At 26.1% G+C, this 6,491-nt stretch overlaps 1 long non-coding RNA gene across 1 annotated transcript; it reads right to left on the reverse strand.

Annotated features, from left to right (window-relative positions):
• Positions 1 to 876: 876 nt before the first annotated feature.
• LOC126682450 (uncharacterized) lies at positions 877 to 6,275 on the reverse strand. The gene is made up of 2 exons (XR_007641450.1): positions 5,428 to 6,275; positions 877 to 1,043 (listed from the first exon to the last, which is right to left on the reverse strand). It is a non-coding gene; the product is annotated as an uncharacterized LOC126682450 (long non-coding RNA).
• Between the last annotated feature and the right edge of the window lie 216 nt (positions 6,276 to 6,491).

A 6,491-nucleotide genomic window follows, 5' to 3' on the forward strand; every position in this document is an offset into this window, starting at 1 on the left:
GATATGTTACTATTCACTATAAATTGAAACATAAAAATAATAAGTAATGATTTTTTTAACTCAATTTTTATCAATATAAACATCCTCACTTGAATTACAACCACTATTATCCATAATGTATCAGATATCTATCGATAATTTATCAAATATCTATCGATATTACTACATTTCAAAATACACGCATAACACATATATTAAAATAAAAAATATAGGTCTAAACTATTTTTGATATGTACAAAAGATGTGTCTAATATGTATATATTTGTATTTGAGTTATATATTTAACGCATTGAATATATAACTTACGAGTAGTTGAAATTTATCTATAACATACATTAAAATAAAAAACATGTCATATGCTCTGTAGATTGTGTATATTATCTATCAATAATAAGTAGTAAAAATATATTTATCATGTTTTAATTGTATATGAAAGATGTATCTAAAAATACATATAAAAAAACATATATTTATATAATATATATTTAAATATTCTTTGAGTTGTTTCTGATATGTATTGATGACGTATCCGAGATGTATCGAAAATGTATAGGAGATGCACCGAAAATGTATTGAGAAGACGCATATTAAGAATACATTTATCATGTATAAATTATATTTTAATTTTTATTCTGATAAATACATCTAAAAAACTTGTCAAACACGTTTGATGAATTAATATATATTTAAAAATAAATGTATTTGAGCTGTTTCTGACATGCATCTGATATGTATAATATATGTATCTGATATGTATTTAAGATGTATCTCGAAAACAGTCACATACTATTAATAAAACTTATTGAAAAATATATCTTAGATACATCTATACAACACATTTGACACATAATCTTATAATTATATAAAGTAATAATATAAAAAACGATATATTAACATTTCAAATACATAAATAATACATCTCAAATACATATAAAATATAATTCTAACTCTTAAAATCTGCATAGCATAGATATGTATATTGTTCACGCCATGCTTTGTATTTTCCGGTTTCTTCTCTTCAACAATCCCTAATTCCTTTTACTCTGTTCACATCATAATTAAACAGAAATTACAAACCTCAACAAGGAAAAAACAAACAAACAAAAAACTTTCAGCATCTACTATATATATATAAAGCAGGATGTTTTTTCCCATACTTTGAAAAATTGACATTTGGCACATTCTCATTCGTTTAAAAAATTACTTACTCAATTCTTTTAATATTTTTAATAGGTAATATGCAATTAATTCTCACACTTTCTAACATCTAATGATTTAATAACATTAATTCTCATTAATCTATAATTATGGTAATAATTAAAAATTAAATATTTTAAAAATAACTTTTAAATCTTTGCATTTCATCTTTTTCCTTTTTGGATTTGAATATTATTACATTAATTAATTTGTTTACCTTGTTTGTAATTACTAGCCTAATATAATATGAAAACAAGAATAATTGTTTATATAATTTTGTTTAAATTATTAATAATAGATTAATTATTTATTTGGTAACTTTTATTTGGATTTATGACACAATAATTAATCTTTCTTAAAGAAAATTAAACTACTACTCTCATAAAAAGTTTATTTTAATAATATTTTATTAATTGATTTTGTTAATTTTGTTTGTGAATAATTGAACTAATAATATGAAAACAATTAATTGTTAACATTTCATAGATTATATGATACGAATCTTACAATAATTTATATATTTTTACCTTAATGTAAACATTCAAATTTTTTTATTTTTATGTCCTAATATATATTTTTATATTCCATTTTAAAAATCGACCACCCATCAAATTTTTATGGAACCTATAAATGTTTGTAATTTAGTAAGAAAGTAATCATTCATTTTTTAATCTATATTTTTAAACCATAACCAAATTCACATCTTAATAAATGTTTGGTCATTTACTATTTATTTTTGTTAACATAAACGTTACAGCACTACAAGCAAACAATTTCTGGCAAGCTTAATGATTTCCTTAATTAATTCATAATGTTACAAAAATGTAAACGTATTAACATTAAAGCTAAAAAAAACTCATTAGTGTGTCTTAAATTATATTTTAGTCAGATATTTGAACCAAAATTATTATTATATTAATGACGGTATCTCTAAAAATCTGTATAAATAGATTATTTTTCTAAAACATTGTCAACCCATCATTTTTTTATCAGTATTAAACTTTCATATCGTCTTTTCGGTTGAATATGATTACATTACATGCTTAGAAGTTTACTGATGATAAAAAAGCAAAATATTTAAATATTTTACAAAGCCTTCATATTTCATACGAATGGCAATTTTTTGTAAGTGTCAATCATTCTTTCTGATCCAAAAGACTGATAAGATAAATTGTTTGGTCAATTAGTTTTGATATTTTAATATTTATATTTTTATAAAATAAAACAAGATGAATTATTAGAAGTGAGAATTTGAAGATTATAAAAATGCTCAACTCTTTTTCTGGATGCTCTTCATTTAAATATTTATGATGTTGTAGATTATTCATGGGAAAACAAGTCAAAATGTAAATGGTTCAATGAAGAAAGGATCAACGCGTCCCCTAATTTTATGACGCGGAGTCATTTAATTCAGTTTATATTTTTTAGTAATTAATTCCAAAATTCTCTATTTTTGGATCAGATTATCCTATAATTATTTTTTAGATGTAAAATATAAATTAGAGAGTGAAAATATAAGCTCAATTGACCAAGAAATTTGTCCTGATATAGGAATGATAAAAGGGGCAATGAGCAATTTTCTAACCTTGCCAAAAGGATGGAACTGTACAGGTAATGTTACCATTTTTTAATATGCCAAAGTTTTCATGTTTTTGAATGACTTAATTCAATTAAACGATTCCTAATAAATAGGAATCAATTTACGCCTTATTGTTTTCCAATTGATATAAAGTTGCAAGCTTTCCATTGTTGTTTTTTTTAAATAGTGGACATGGGAATTTTGAATTAGGTGATTCATGGCAAATTTTTATTTGAACTTGCTAAGACACATAAAATAATATAGTTATTTTATTTATACAGTCAAATTAATATTAATGAGAATTTGTACGAAGAAAAGCGAAATACAACTACGTTGAAGTGAGGTCAATGGTTGTGCTACATGCCAGACTATATATTCTTTTTAGAACAAAGAATCACTTTACCCCCGAACTTGGCACAAAATATCAAAAACGTCCAAATTAGCGAAACCGGATCACTTTTATCCTGAACTTGGCAAAACCGTTTCAAAAATACCCCTATGCTGATGTGGCACCCTAATTGAAGAGTGAGATTCTAATTTTACTCTAATTAACCCTAATTAACCCTAATTAACTTAATCTAATTAAATATTTAACCCTAATTAATCTATTTTAATTAAATCTTTAATTTAAATTTTAAAAACGATAAATTCATCGGATTTTTTTTACACCGCCGCCGCTATCCGTCTTCCTCCACCTCTACCAACCACCACCCAAAATTCATCAACCACCGCTCAAACCCAACAACAACCGCCCGAAACCCACCCGCCACCTATTTCAAATTCTCCGGCGAACCCAGATCTGGAAACCCAGATCTGGGTTCGAGTCGGTTCGTCTCTGATTATAATTTAAAAAAAATTAAAATTATTTTGTAAAAAAGTACGAAAAAGTCCTTCATATTTTTAGTTAATTTAGTTTTGATGTATAAGATTTTTAAATTAAATTGTTTTTTTTAATTATTAGGGACTAATTTATAAAATATTAAAAAAATTAGGATCATTTTAAATTAGGGGTGAGCACGGTTCGGAGGAATCCGGGGATTGACAAATCTCCGGAACCAAACCAAAAGTCGGGGATATCAAAAATTAGATATCCGGATCCGTACCAATAATCGGTTCGGTTCGGTTCGGAGATTTTATTTTTCGGTACGGTTCGGTACGGGGATTCGGTCCTAATGGTTCGGTACGGATATCACTAAAACCACGGATATTATTTTATTTAAAATGTGATCTCTACTATATTATAATATATTATTTTGACTTTTAAAATTAATTAGCTACTCATTCATTCATATTTTTTATATTTTCAACTATCACAAGTAAATAATCATCAATAAAATAAAAAGACACAACATGTATATTATCGTTCGATTTAATATTAATTTTTTGATTATTTGATAAGGGTACTTTTAAATATTCTCAAGTATAAAATTATATCATTTTTGTTAAAACTATGTAATTTGGTCAATGATAGAAAATAATGAATATGTGTTGTTCATATTAATTTATAAAAAATACTTTTAATAATTATTAAATACTTGACAAATTCATATAATTTTCATTGAAATATATAAGTATTTTGTTTTTATGTAAATTAATAATTTTTTTATATATATAGACTAATATTTTTAATATATATTATTTAATTTTATAAAATAATTTTAATTTTTAGTAATTCAAAGTTAATACAAATATAATAATCAAATGAAAATTAGAATAATATATATATATATATATATATATATATATATAATTTCGGTTCTTCGGATATAAGTTCGGTACTTCGGTTCGGTACGGTTCAGTTCGGTTTTCGGTACGGTTATTTATAAAAGATCCAGAACCGTACCAATAAAATTTTTGGTACGGTTCGGTTCGGGGAAAGTCAATGGTCAACGGATATTTTCGGTCTGGTTTTCGGTTCGGTTTTGGAGCAGGATCCGTGTTCACCCCTATTTTAAATATTTCACCATTAAAAACCACCTAGCAAAAAAAAAAACCATCTCTAAAACCAGAAAGTGTGCCTCACTCTCTTAGGTGAGAGTGGGAGGGGGGTTTTTGTACCAAATTTGACAAGTTCAGGGTAAAAGTGATCTCGTCTTGCTAATTTGGACGTTTTTGATACTTTGCGCCAAGTTCGGAGGGTAAAGTGATCCTTTGTTCATTCTTTTTATAATATGTGTGAAATTGAGCTAATTTTTTCTTACATTTTTCAGATGTAATTCTTGAATAAAAGTTTGGTTTCTATATTTCTTTTTATGTTTTTTTATCTGGGATCGTGGTTTTTATATATAATCTAAACTAAGTTGTAGTTGAATTCACCTGGTTTTAAAATAGAAAACTTATTTAAAAATCGAATAAAAAATGTGTATCTGTTTTTTTTATTGATTAGATATGATTTTGATTACTCTACATTAGTTTATTTATTAAATAATATACAAAGGAAGAGTAAAATAAATTATCATAATTTTTTTAATAAACTGCAAACTTAAAAAAAATCTATTATATTTTTATTTAAATATTAAATGAAAATAAAATAAATACGGCGCAACGCGCGGGCCTAAACGCTAGTTTATTCTAAAAGAAGAACAACAGAAAGAAAGATGTAAAACTCTTAAAGCAAAGAGACTTTAAATAAAAAAAGAAGAAACACTTACAGATGTAAAGGAAGCAGCATCCATTAGAACCCATGAAGCAACAATATTCAAAAACAAAAGGGAAAAAAACTACAAATTAAACTGAAGATTGAAGGTGATAATGGCAATTACAAAAAGTAGTAATTGTTTATTTTAAAGAAATGGGTCTAGTGATTCTGAAACACTCACTTACCATATATATCACATACACAACACATTACCTTTCTCTGCAACCAAACCACCCCTTATGTCATTTCTCTTCCTATTTCTCTCGATTTACGCGAATTTAGATTATTCAATTTTTTTCTTTTTCTCTCATTTATCCAATTTCTGTTAATCTTTTTATCACAACAAATCTCAGAAATGGACAACCAATTTGGACAACTTTCGATTCTTCAATTCTTGTTTTTCTTGTATGGCCACAACACTTGTCGAGATGAACTCATATATAATCTTTGTTTCAATTTCATCAAGAAAGTACCAATCTTTATTTGTAAATCCAATTGGGTTTTTAAAATTTTTTAAAAAAGTTTCAATCTTTTTGTGTAAATTCTATTAGGTTCTTTTGATTTTGCATTTTAATGGACCTTCAGTTTGTGAAAAGGAGTTTTCTTGATTATATCTAGAAAAGGAGAAAATTCTAGAGAGAGATGAAACGAGAGAAAAAAGAAGAGGAAGGAGAAACGGAAGAGAGAAGGACGGAGATGAGCAGAGAAATGAGATGAGAGAGTAGGGTGAGTAGAGGAAAAAGATGAGGAGAAATAGAAATGAAAGTGACAGATGTAGGGTAGGGATGATTCACGTAAAACATGTAATCTTTTACTGTTTTTAGCTCATAAAAGTAAAGAAAAAAATAGCATTGATGAAAGAATATAGGAACCTAAGCATTTTTATAATAAAGCCCTTGTTTAGCCCAAATGTGTAATTTTCTCTTTGTTTCTCTGCTCATGGGTATTCATTTTTGGGCTTTTTATGCAAAACATGGGATTTGGCAGCCCATTTGCTTTTATACTGTTGAACTGTAATCTTTACATTGAGCAATTTAAAAATTTACAAAACTAACTTTATTTGTTAAAAATATATCT

This window comes from Mercurialis annua, linkage group LG5 (assembly GCF_937616625.2).
Source record: "Mercurialis annua linkage group LG5, ddMerAnnu1.2, whole genome shotgun sequence".
Classification (NCBI taxonomy): Eukaryota; Viridiplantae; Streptophyta; class Magnoliopsida; order Malpighiales; family Euphorbiaceae; genus Mercurialis; species Mercurialis annua.